Below are 13,733 nucleotides of genomic sequence, written 5' to 3'. Positions count from 1 at the left end.
TGTGTATTTATTTCGCAAAATAGTGGCTACACCAAAGTGGAACGAAGGAATCATTGCGCGGCGACTTGCACTCCTGCAATTCGTGGGGTGGAAATGGTAGAAGCCCCAGCAAGTCTACGTTGTGGAATGATCGACCATACTGTATGCGCCATATGCACACGGAGAATGGGGTCTGTGTATCCATTCGCTCATGGACATTAATCGCTAAATACACTCAGATTTCGCGCACGCTCGTCCAGAATCGTTGAGCAGCTTCTGTATTCCTTCGCATTTTCTGGTGAAAGGTATATCAATGAATATCTCTTTTATAAACTTACGCAGTGATGTATGTATTATTTCTAGAATTCGGTGATTAAACCTGGGCACCCACATTACCCTATTCCCTGTGAAATCGCATGATGTAAAGTTCATCGCGAAGAATATGTATGCAGTGTCTCGTTGTCTGAGGACGTGCAAATACTTTTCGCCGTTCTGCTGTTCTGTTTGATCCTTCAGCCTCGAAAAAATCCCGGGTCATCTCCACTAACGTGAAACCTAGGCAGGTGCGACGTATGCAGTGTATAATTTTAGTCAAAGATAGTAAGTCGCTCTCTTGCCACACGGCGCGCGCTGATTGGGTGCCAGAGAAGCGCCGGTGGGAAGAGCAATCGCGCGCTTGCTGAGACGGTGGCGCCCTCCCTTGCGTTGAACCTGATTTAAGCAAAAAAATGAGAGGCGCACTGGTCCTAAGTTGTCTTTGTGTCGCATGCCGCACCAAGCTAAGAAGTGTGCTAAGAAGTAGCGCGAGGCGTTGGAAACCGGGTGTCCCGGTGTGTTCCTTTAAGTACGCGTTTTTTGCCCATCGAGATAAAACTTTTTAGCGCGAGGCGTTTGAAAACGAGTATCCCGATGTTTTAGTACAGTGACTGCATGAGAATACGACGACATGAGACGACGACGACATGAGACGCCGACAGCCGGAGCCCCTAAGGTGCTTCACCCCTAAACCGACTCCTAGGCTTCTCAGGGAGCAGTTAATCCACAGCCAGTTCCCATTTTCGTTACGATAACATTACACCACCTGAGATCGGAATTCGCAGTATGAAGAGGAGTAGCCGTGGGACATTTTTTTACGCACACGTTTGTGTTGGTGCACAGCTTTGTATGCAGCGAACCGGGACGTAGTCAAGCTCGAGAGTCGCCCAGTGCCCTGTAGCATCTTGGTGCATTAAAGAGACGGCTTTGTCCCCATAATACGCGTTTTTATCGCAAACTTCAAACAAATAATGAAGAAATTAACGAAAACCCATGAAGCAGGGACTACTCTCCAGCCACTTTCCGTGACGCCTCTATGACGTCACAGAACATAGTTCGTGTGATTGGCAGCGGCCGACCAAAGCCTTCTCCAAAAAACCTGACTAGGCGATTGTAGTGGTGCCTCTAGATCCTTTTGAGCGTGTCACTTGAATGCGAACGTGTAGTTAACACACTAATAACTACGTTTTTACAGTTGACCTGTATTGTGTCAGTCCTACCCGAATCCCGCCCCGTAGCGCGAAATTTGAATGTTTTAAATGTTTTTTTTTTCGTTTTCGATTACGAAAGTTCCGTTCGTGGTTGAAATATAGCTGAGTGAATTACCAAAGGCTAGTTCTTCCAAACCGGAAAAGTTGTGTTGTGTCTTCATGGCCACCCAGCCATGGTCTTCCAGCCACCCGGAAACGGGGGCGCAAGTCGCACGTATAGCGCTACGACATACACGAAACCTTTCAATCACACGGGTTCATGAGAACATTGCTACTGTTTGGAGTGCAGCGCAAGAAAACTGGCTGTCTCTTTTTTTCTGTTTGTTTTTGCGTCGTATGATCGCGTATCAAATTTGTCGAATCACGCCTTCGCCTGGGAAGTCGAATCAGCTCACCGTTACGTGCAGCCTTAGCTGCATTCTTTAAAGGGAATGTTTCTGAGTTCTTTCTCTCGCGCTCTCTTTCTTTCTTTCTTTCTTTCTTTCTTTCTTTCTTTCTTTCTTTCTTTCTGTCTCTCTAACCAAGTTTTCCCGCTCTTAATACCGGTTTTCTTTTGGTTCACTGCCCTATCGAACATGCACGGTGCGCAAACACGGCTGAAAAAAGGGTCTAGTCCAACTCCTCCGCAAAACCGAAAAAATTGAGAAACGTCTGAGCTCGCCGCGGCAGACTTACTATTCATTGACTGCCGCCGAGCAACGAAGAGGCTGTCGAGCGGACAGGCCCAATAACGATCAGGATTTAAAGACAGAAAGAAAAGGAATCACGAGGGCTAGCAGTCGGCTGCCACGCCAATGCGTTCTGATTGAGCCAGCCAGGAACGGTGTTTGCACAAACGCAGGGACAGGGACAATGAGGAGGTCCTGCGACACGGCGACCCAGCCCTAAGCCCCGTTGGTGTCCCCTGTCGAGTTTTTAGCCAGGGGATTTGAAGCAGTGTCGTGGACGCGTAGGCTTAGACCGGCTTTAGGAAGCAAGCGAAAAGTAGGATATGCGCTTTAACGGGAACGAAATTTCCGCGGGCTAAAATGGGAAACATGTAGGGCGCATCTCCTCAGATACCTCAGCCTGTCGTTTTTTTTTTTCTGCCCTTTATGAACGTGTGAAGCCATGCTGTGCCTGGAGAGAAAGACACAACGCAGACACCTGCCCATTTCATTTTTCTTTGCGAGGTGCATTAAGGCTGTTTCGAAACCCGCCCCGTAAGCGGCTTGCAACACAACGGCGGCACACTAATTGGAGCCGCAAAGTCAAAGGCCCAGGCACAAAAGGCATCAACACGACGGCGCCCAGCCGGAGGCGGACGAAAGGAACGCAGTTGTTTCGCGCTTTCCAGAAACACCGACATACTTCGGCGCGAACGATGGTCGAAATTTGTCCGAAAGAGTGCGGCGAGCGCCAATTTACGAAAGTCGGTTCTTGTACTCAAGCTAGACCGTACATTTTTTTTCTTCTGCCGTAACAGTGTGTGTGCAGAGTGGCAGGTCAGCAGGAAGACCTTATTGAGTTTATAAGTTAGAACCGACGGGAAAACAGCTTGGGCTTACAGAAAAAAGAACGTCGGAATAACGCAAGGAAGTATATATATATCCTCAAAATGCGCACCATCTTTGATCCACTTTTTTTCTTCTTTTGAGCCTTAATACAAACCAGTTCATTTCTATTTCCTCCAAAGATCAATGACGAAATATGTACCCTAAGCCCTCCGTGACGTTTCTGACAGCCAGCAGTCAGTCTAGTATGCTAACGAAAGCCTACGGGGCGTAGTTCAACTTTTTAGAATTAGGATAATTGTTTTTTATATCAGGTCACCTCCAAGGCATCCTGGACTGAGGACGCCTCTCACCGGGCGGGCGCCCTAACATCGCGCTTGCTGTCTTGAATAAAGTTTATTCAATCAATCAATCAATCAATCAATCAATCAATCAATCAATCAATCAATCAATCAATCAATCAATCAATCAATCAATCAATCAATCAATCAATCAATCAATCAATCAATCAATCACAGAAATTGCCAGAAAAAGCACACCCATCGTGTGGACCGAGCCCAAGATTTTTGGATGACGTGCCGGATGACACACCAACTCGGATACAGGTTGGCGGCTCCATTCTCCGCAACTTTCTGGAGTATTTCTGTGAATATTTACGCTTTGCATGACGGCTAGACTGCTTTTCCGTTATGTTCAGTACTCATTCAACGAGCCTTTCATCCCAATTGTAATGTTTCGAGAGGTGAATGATACGTTTTTACTGAGAGTATAAATGCTACTTTCTATTTCAGCGGAAAAAACTGCAGCAGGAAGTACCCTGCAAGTAAATCCTTACATATTAGAGGCTTTTAACTGGGTTGGTATTATGAAACCAGGAAGGATTGGAAACAATCCTCGTGTGCGAACGCATGTCGAGGATATGTGTCGAACAATGTAATTCAGCACGCTTGACTGGTTCGTTGGCTTTAATACCTACGCTGCTAATATTTTGCTTCAAAAAATATAGAAAATGAGCTCCGTGATGAGAATTATAAGCTCGTCACTGACAATAAATATACCAGATTGTACAGTGCCGCCAATAAAGCTAAACGGCGATTGTGAACTATATTTGTCATGCTTCTACGACTATAGTCGCTGCTGCCAGATGGCACGTAGCGCCTGCGGAACAAACTAAAGCAGAAAACAACCCGGTCCTTTTAAAACACATAGCCCCACTGGCCGCCTATTGGAGAGGCAAAACTCCAATCCTTGTGGTGGGGTGAGCCGGGTGGCACTATAGGGAACACAAGCCCTCGATCTTCAGGTATGCTGAGACTAAGAGAGAGAGAGAGAGAGAGAGAGAAATAGCAAAGCGGACATGTTCAGTGGGCATAGCTGGGATTTTACCAGCTGTGCCCACTGAACATGTGGCCTCCTCCCCTCCATTTTTTTTTCTCTACACACGGGGAAAAAGGAGGACAAAAGCGAACGGAAAGGCCGAGAGGTTATCCAGGCGCAGAGCCCGGATTTCTAGTCGGCCCTGCACTCTTAAAAAAAGGTCGGGGTATTCACTAATGGAATACTAACAAGTTACTTGTCCCAGTACACACTAGGTACTTAGTAACTGGAGGTAGTAAATGTAGCACTTGTCAGAATTACTAACCGAAGCAGGCAGTAAGCACCACTACCCCCCCTAGTAAAGTCCGAGCGATAGCACTCTTCTGAGCTACATGCGTTTACTAACTGGTCATGCACAACCTAGTCATAAGCACGACTTTAATCTAGTGCATGCTGCTTCCTACACTCAGTTAATTTACTAACCACGCAGTTGTTAGTGGCAGAGCCTACGTACAAAACTGCGGGGGAGTAAGGATCGTAAGGAGTTAGTAAATACGGCCGTTACTACCTTTTTACGACCTTTTTTCTTAAGAGTCTGGGGGAGGGTATCAAAGATGATCAGAGAGAGGGTAGGCGAAAATGAGAGGGTAGGATCGGGGACGCACAGACTCTCCAGTCCCTTTGTGGGCACTACAGTCTTTCAGCTAAGCCTGTGTCCTTCATAAAACGCAGAAGGGCTTTGTTGCCTTCAGATGGTAGGGGTCTATGTCTTAAAGGAGCACTGACACCAATTTTCGGCGTTAATATTATTGCACAGTTCGCTTCCTTCACTCATCATAATACCCTGGCTGAAATATGAGCGGCCTGCGACGCGAAGAACGTAGTTCAATTGGATCTCATTTATCGCGCCGACGGAGCAGCGCGCGGAGCGGCACTCAGCAAATGGACATCAGCGTGACGTCAATCCAAGAGCGGAAAAGAAGTGACGCGACAGCGCTCGTCAAAAACTCGTGACGTCCCTTCACGCGCGCGACCCCGCGAGCGGCGAGCGGGCGCAACACCCTCTCAAGCGGGTGCCGGTGACGTCCGCACAAAGCGGTGACGTCTGTCCGGGAGTCTGTCATATGCGCCGTTCGGGATGAAAGCGCGGGAATTTGAAACAAACGATTTTCAGGCCGTTCAATGTAATTAACTATCGCGCGCTGAAGTATTTGAAGGGCTGTTTCGGGTTCGCCAGACCATTAAGCATCGATAAAAACAATAAAAGTGGAACATGAAATTTTCGTGTCAGTGCTCCTTTAAGATGGTTTCTACTCTGAATGGTTTAGTGTCCAATCGGCCTCTATACACGGGGAAACCGGAACACGAAACCGGATGAAAGAAGTGATTTAAAGGTGTGCTGGAACTCAAGAAGAGGAGATGCACCTGGAAACAGCGCGAAAGTGGAAGAGGCAACACATGACAACGCGACAGGAGCGCGTTTAGTTGTGAAATTTACGTTGAAAAGTGTACAGCATGATTTCAGCACTGGAAACAACGAACTATTACACCTCCACATCTTGTACACTTTCTGTTGCTCAGTTAAATCTTGTTTGCCTTAGCAACACTTGCGTCGACCCTTTGATGGGCACAGCCTGTATTCCTTCACGTTTAACTTGAGTTCATAAAAAGGTCTCAAAGTAGACGTGTTTAATTTATTACAAGCAGCATTGGGAAAGACCATATTGGCGGCATATATTATGTCCTAATGCGTACTAGGCTAACTTTGTTCACTGTGAACGCATCCCGTCCCATGAGTTGGACTTAAACGAGTTGCAAAGTTATCGCATACAATACCTGCAAATAAGACTTCTTATGTCTAGGAATTTTATCAACTAGACATGAAGAGCCTCCCATAGATGTTTATTTGCAAATAAATGCTTATCTCAGGCCACAATGTTTTAAGTTGCTCTTTGTTTACCGAGTGCGATAGGACCGGACCACTTAAATTTAAATGGCGGCAAAGACGGTTTTGAAATTTAGCGGCGAGTATATGCTCAACCTACATGACGTCGGTTGCTTCGTAAGCAGCGCTGGTTTTCCAGGATTTGGTGGCCGGTATAACGAGCTCATACGAGCCTGCGATACGAGCCAATAAATATTCCCCCATGCCCCGCTCCAAGGTGGCTGCATGGTGCAAGAAACAGTCAAATTGGCGCTCACCACGTGGCATTAGAAAGTAATAGTCGCTTTGCGAGATCACACTGGTCAGTTTCAGACGCGAGTTCCTGAAAGTACGTTGTGGCTACCGCACGAAAAAATAACAAACATCATGAACCATTCCACTCTGTGAATGTGAATGACCATGCTAAGCTGAAGGGACGCAGAATTTTTAACAAAGGCTCGACCTCTTCACGGATGTCTTGCTGCGACTAGCCATTCTTTGACGTCATTCAATCTCGGTGGATGGCCTGGAATCGGGGGGTAGACGTAGCCGTTCCTGATGAAGAATCGGGGAACAGCACCTTTAGGAAGGGGATCGTCACACGTCCCGCACACTCGGAAATCTTCGACGTTCCCGGCGTCCGGGATTACGGGCTACACGCGGTGTCCTCCCCGCCCTCCCGCTACGACGACGGAAGAGAAGTGAATTCCAAGATGGAGAACAGCAACTTGCCGAGTTAAAGCAAGCGCGGCAAGTAGTCAAGGGAGCAAGCAAGCACGCGAACAAACAAACAATCAACCAACCAAGCAGACAGAGAAACAAAAAGTCAGGCACCCCTCCGTGTAACGATGACGATGGTTGAACGCGCGGCTTTCTTGTGACGGATCATCGTCGCCTTTACTTGGTGAGGTGCAAGATTTTTGTCTAATTTTGCACTCCCATGCACCCCTCTCCAAACCCAAACCGCTTCGACCTTGTCGAAATGGAGCATTCGGATACACGCCGGCTTCGTAACGTGATAGACACAGGCTCGATTCCGGCCACGGGAAGCGTTGGTTTCTTTCCCTTCAATACATTTTCGCGTTACACACGCCATCAGTGAGAACACTAAAGCTTCGCTTTAAAACAAACACGAACGCCTCTTATTTCGAAGGTAAACGCGCACACGCGTGAAGCCTGCTTCTAGGGAACGCCTTGCCCAGACAAACAAGCGCACACGGGCGAATGTCTCGCGCTGCGTAGCGCCTCACGCCTTTGCCTGGAATTCGAGAGATATTACACACGCAGATTTGTTCCCCGGCACCAAAAACACGCGAAACCTTAGCCATAAACTTCGACGTAAAAAGGTGTGTGCTATATTTCCTAGACTTCTGCGGAAACTTTGAACACTATTTATTGCTTTCGGCTTTGCGCAGTGTTCTTACAAGGCAGAGTTTGGCTTGAAACCGCAGACACCACGCTTTGCTCACTTTTTAAAACGCGTTTTAGCGCCCGTTTATGAAACCCGCGTACGCACTGCCTCTGTGTACAGCCAGCCCGAGGGACAAAACAAGAAAACCAATTGCCGAGTCTCCTTTTCTGGCAAGCGTACAAACGGCTATGTTGCGCAATGCTATAAATATACACAAATACAGCCTTCCAAGTTCCTCCGCTGCAAGTTCAAGCTTATGACGCATGCGCGCTCAGATCTTGCCGTCGGCAACATAAACTTCGTAATATGAATTAGTCATGACGAAAAGCAGAAATTTTAAAATCGTTGAATGATCTAAATAACGATCGCGTCACTAAGCGACTTTTAGCATAATTTGCTAACCTAGATGAAGAAAAAAGAGGAGGACATTGTGTGTGTATTTTTGTTATTTTGTAAAAAGCGAATGACCTTGGTTCTAACGGTTCGGCTGGAGTTGTTGTGCCCTGCCTATTTTGTACCCACCTGTCAAAGCCGCCGTAGAGATTGCAGCACCGATACAAAATTAAAAAGCAAAATAAATCATATTCCTCTCTCTCTCTCTCTGTACACACACACACACACACACACACATATATATATATATATATATATATATATATATATATATATATATATATATATATATATATATATATATATATATATATATATATATATATATATATATATATATGCACCGTTTAAGCGGCGCCACAACACAGGACATTAAGAAGCTCATAGACTCCGCGCCACGCAACATCACGCACTTCATACTTCATTTCGGAACTAACGACTTAAAGTACAACAGCGCTGAAAACACTTTCGAAGCCATCAAATCTCTCGTACGAGATGTTCAGACCAAACGACCCAACGTGAAAATAACCCTGAAAACAGTGCTTCCCAGAATTGAAAACAATCACCAGCCACTCACACCTCAGGTACACAGATTCATAGCTCACTACGAGCGAACAGTTAAGCTCAACGACGCCCTCCTTGACCTAGAACTCACCCAACAAAACGTGGACATCATCTACCACACAGAAATCTATCATGACCCCCCGGGACATCTGGCCAAAGACGGTTTACACCCTAACTTCTGAGGTGTTTGGATAATGGCAGATAACATCAAGTACAGGCTTAGCAAGTCGTTTGCGGTGACGCTCTCGACTACCGGCACCACCGGCCCGTCAGTGGCCAGCACCGAGCAGCAGACCGAACCTGACATTCCCAACAGTAGCGAACCAGCCTGTCCCCCCAAGAACCCCCCATGCGACACGGGCACACAAACGGTAGATGCAGCCACAACACCAGCTGAACAGAACGTAGCAGAACAACATCCCGACACACCAAAGACATCACGCTCAATGTTCACACAGACACTAACACGCACTAAAGCCCAAACAAGCACCCAAACAGACATCGAGGTGGACATCACCACTAACAGCCCCCCTAGACAACAGACTCCGATCAAAAAAAACCATCCCGTAGGTCCACTCGGAACAAATGAAAATGACCTGCACCGAGCGGACCGGACGCCTTGCCCCTTAAATCCCGCGCTTTCCTTAGTGTTCGAAAACTTGCCGGCAAACAAACACACTACAGATTTCACCTCAACACCTATTCCTCCTACTTCCAAACCAGGAAAATCCCCAAAGGCTACCGCCTTAAAGCTATTTGTTCCCTTGGAGTGCTCCCCCCTCAACTAGAAGCTAAATGGCAGGACACTTTGAAGCGCGCATCGCTTTCCCTTCTAGAAATTCTCATAGAGCACTGTGACAAACAAGTTAGTGTTTTAAATGAGTAGATTGAAACCATTCCACTCACTGAGCAAGAGAGAATTGATCTTGATGCCTTTAGAGACCGTAAGGAACGCCAGCTGTGCAAGAAGCAGTTAAATTTGAACGTGACCAGCTCCTTTTGCCTGACACACATTGTCCCATTGAACCTCCTGTTCTCGCTAAGCCGGAAGAAGCGGCACTAAATCATCTAACGTCCCCCGCAGACACATCAGAATCTGCTACGGTGGAATTTCCCCCTCCCGCTAATAATCAAAATGTAGAATCTAGCTCCCTCCGTACGAGTAACAGCAACATGACACCTGTTCCCGAACAGAATGTTGCATCCGCCTCCCCCGTCACGTGTAACAGCAACGTTATAGACATTTCAGAAACATTATCGACAACCGAAAAAAATTATCCTACACCGAGACCTCACTTTCTGCCCTACCAACAACCACGTGAATTAATACGAGTTCCACAATCTCACCGAATTTTCCCGCAGAATGAGGCTGAAGGAATTCTTTTCCGATAAGAAAGACAATAGTGAAATCAATGACCACGCACTTCGTGCACCAAGCACTTGGACGCCAGATGCCGAGGAATCTCCAGAACTCGATTTGTATATAAAATCAGTATCAAAAGAACCCCGTCTCAATATTAATGACAACGAAGAAATGAAATAAACGCGAAAACTTGACCCCCTCAGAAGAAGTCACTCCAAATAACCTAGCAGCCAGAACGGACATAATCATTAAACCTGCAGACAAAGGAGGTAGCGTTGTCATCTTACCAATGGAAAAATATAAAGATGAGGCCTATAGGCAGCTTAACAACCATGGCCACTACTAGCCTTTAGACAGTGATCCAGTCAAACGATCCAGTCAAACAATACAGTACACGATCCTTCGCACTCTCACAGATCTGCTGGCCAGAGAATTAATCACCGCAACAGAACTAAACTTCATGAGACCGACGAACAAGCAAGCAGGACGTTTCTATCTCCTCCCCAAAATGCATAAAGTCCCCACAGAAGCATTGTTCTCAGCTGACATTCCGGGCAGACCCATAGTTTCTAACCACAACATCCCTATGGAAGCACTGTGTTTCCGAATCACCATTTGGCAGACATTCCGACTTCTCTTCGTTTATTTGTTCAGGACACCCCACACTTCCTCCGCATAACGGAAGCAATAAACGATGGTGGGCAAATACCCAATGAGGCCCTTCTGGTCACGCTCGACGTCTCCGCCCTCTATACGAACATTCCCATCACAGAAGGAATAAAAGCTACATCAAAGGCCTTACCAGAAAACCGGCACCAACATGCGTTGGAAGTCTACATTACTTTGCTAAAATTAGTGCTAACTCTCCACTATTTCGAGTTCAACTCATCTTACTACTTGCAAGTTTTTGGAACCAGCATGGGCACTTCTTTCGCACACATACGCCAAGACTTTTATGGGACCACTAGAAGCTTCCGAACGAGAGTGCGAAGCTGTTCGAGTCGGTAGGACGCCATAAATAGAAACAGACAGGGCAGACAGGGCAGCGCCCGTCCCTGTCTGTTTTCACTCGTGTCCCATCCTTTGCGCTGTTTTTATTAATTGAAGCTTCCCTCTCAGAAGCCTTTTCCCCTCAAGCCGCAGGTTTACCTTCGATACATAGATAACATCTTCATAATTTGGGATCACGGCAGCGCAGCCCTAGAAAGTTTCCTTTCGCATCTTAATTCTTCGCACCCGACCATTAAGTTTTCATGCCAGTACTATCATCTTGCGCCACGGTGCACCCCGCGTCCTTTTAAGCGACCGCGGCAAGGCCTTCTTGTCCCACATTGTGGCGGAAGTGCTTCAAGCGGCAAATACGATTCATGAAACAACCAGCAGCCATCATCCTCAAACGAACGGCCTCACTGAACGCTTTCCCCGGACTCTCTCCGATATGCTCTCTATGTATATCAAACCAGACCACACCAACTGGGACCAAATTCTTCCGTTTGTAACGTTTGCCTACAACACAGCAATTCAGCGCACCACTAGCTACTCACCATTTTTCCTGGTTTTTGGCCATTCCCCTTCCTTCTTTATTGATACCGCTTTCTTATCTGCACCGGTCTCTCCCGTTACTCCGTTTTCTGACCAGTTCATCTCCCGGATTAACCACTGTCGACACCTAGCCCGCATCCACACTGAAGCAACGCAGCAGGAAGGAAAAGCTCATTACGATGCCGAGCACCGCAACATCAATTTTCCTCCCGGTGAAGAAGTGCTTTTGTGGGCCCCGACACGATCGGCGGGCCTGTGCGAAAAGTTTCTGCACCGCTATATTGGCCCATACACTGTCATTGAGCAAACTTCACCTGTCAACTATAGAGTGTCTCCTGCGGTTGCCTCCAGCGACCGTCGCAGACGTGGAAGTGAAGTCATTCATGTTTCTCGTATGAAGCGTTTTACTCAGCGTGCGCCTTAGCAGCTACAAGCGTCCAGGCGGCCGCTTCCCAGCAGGGGGGGGAAGTGTGAACGTTTATCGGTGTCTTGACTCATGAAGAAGACTCATGGAATAAATTAATTGCTATTCGCTAGTGGGACCAATCTCTCACTTGTACTGTACATACCCATTATAGTCATCATTTGTGAATTATCACCATCGTCTGAGCTCGTTCTGCCGAGGTCACCGAGTGCACTGCGGACCGAGTAAAGAGACGTGCCTTGGAATTTCCCTTGTTCCAGTATATATATATAAATACACACACACAAAGTAGAAGTACGCTCTTCGGAGACTTTATTTCCAACGTTTCGACCTGTAAAGTCTCCGAAGAGCGTACTTCTACTTTGTGCGTATTACTGCAGCAACTAAGGATTCTACTTCACGACTATATATGTATATATATATATATATATATATATATATATATATAGGGGCTCGTTGAGGGGCTCGTTGAGGAAATACAGAAAGATAGATCGGCAGTCTACAACGCCAAAGGAGGCATAGGGTGGGGTTAGGCTCTTTTTTTGTTTACTACGGTTAAGGATGTTAAGATTTTTTTTAAATATACGGAAGAAAGAAAGAAAAACACGCGCCCGTATATTTAAAAAAATGTTAACATCCTTAACCGTAGTAAACAAAAAAAGAGCCTAACCCCACCCTATGCCTCCTTTGGCGTTGTAGACTTACGATCTATCTTTCTGTATTTCCTCAACGAGCCCCTCATTTTCCTTACTATATATATATATATATATATATATATATATATATATATATATATATATATATATATATATATATATATATAGCGAATCAGATTAGGAAATGAGGGGCTCGTTGAAATAAGACAGAAATAAGGGTTGGCAGTCAAGAAAAACTCGGGAGGGCAAGGGGTGGATATGGTAGGTCATTGAAACAGATAAAGAATTTGGAAATAAAGAAAGTGGAGATAAATGCCCGCCAGGTGGGATCCGAACCCACGACCTCCATACTCAGATAAAAAATGGCAGCCTACCCTTGTCCCCGAAGAAGAAAATGTATGACAGCTGCATATTTTCGGTACTTACCTACGGGGCAGAAACTTGGAGGCTCACTAAAAGGGTTCAACTTAAGTTGAGGACAACTCCGCGAGCAATGGAACGGAAGATGACAGGTGGAACATTACGGGACAAGACAAGAGCCGAGTGTGTCAGGGAACAAACGCGTGTTAAGGACATATTAGTAGAAATTAAGGAGAAGAAATGGGCGTGGGCAGGGCATGTAATGCGAAGGCAATTGGATAGCCGTTGGTCATTAAGGGTAAAGAGTGGATCCCTAGAGAAGGCAAGCGTTGCAGGGGGTGGCAGAAAGTTATTTGGGCGGATGAGATCAAGAAGTTTGCGGGGATAAATTGGTCGAAGTTAGCACAGGGCCAGGATAATTGCAGATTAATGGGAGATGCCTTTTCCGTGCAGTGGGAGTAGATAGGCTGCTGCTGATGATGGTGATATAAATGTGTGTGCATGTATATACATATATGTTAAAAATGGCCGTAATAAAAAAAAACATAGCTTTACTTTCACGTTTCTGACGGGGACCGCGGTGACTACGCGGGCGTACGAAGCAACGAATGTGACGTTATAAAGTAACAAAATGAGGGAGCCGAGGCAGCAAGCCTTCAAATTTGAGAGAGAGAGAGAGAGAGAGAGAGAGAGAGAGAGAGAGAGAGAGAGAGAGAGAGAGAGAGAGAGAGAGAGAGAGAGAGAGAGAGAGAGAGAGAGAAGGAAGGGGAGGGAGGGAGGT

At 46.4% G+C, this 13,733-nt stretch overlaps 1 protein-coding gene across 3 annotated transcripts in view; it reads right to left on the bottom strand.

The window, feature by feature from the left end:
- The window catches only part of LOC144170851 (adenylate cyclase type 5-like), a 464,552-nt gene that overhangs the window by 363,076 nt on the left and 87,743 nt on the right, over positions 1-13,733 (bottom strand). The window lies entirely within an intron of this gene.

Source organism: Haemaphysalis longicornis, unplaced genomic scaffold (genome assembly GCF_048455015.1).
Source record: "Haemaphysalis longicornis isolate Haplotype H1 unplaced genomic scaffold, Haemaphysalis longicornis Haplotype H1 scaffold_2, whole genome shotgun sequence".
Classification (NCBI taxonomy): Eukaryota; Metazoa; Arthropoda; class Arachnida; order Ixodida; family Ixodidae; genus Haemaphysalis; species Haemaphysalis longicornis.
The sequence above is the reverse complement of the archived record's forward strand: the minus strand, read 5'-3'. Positions and strand labels throughout refer to the sequence as shown.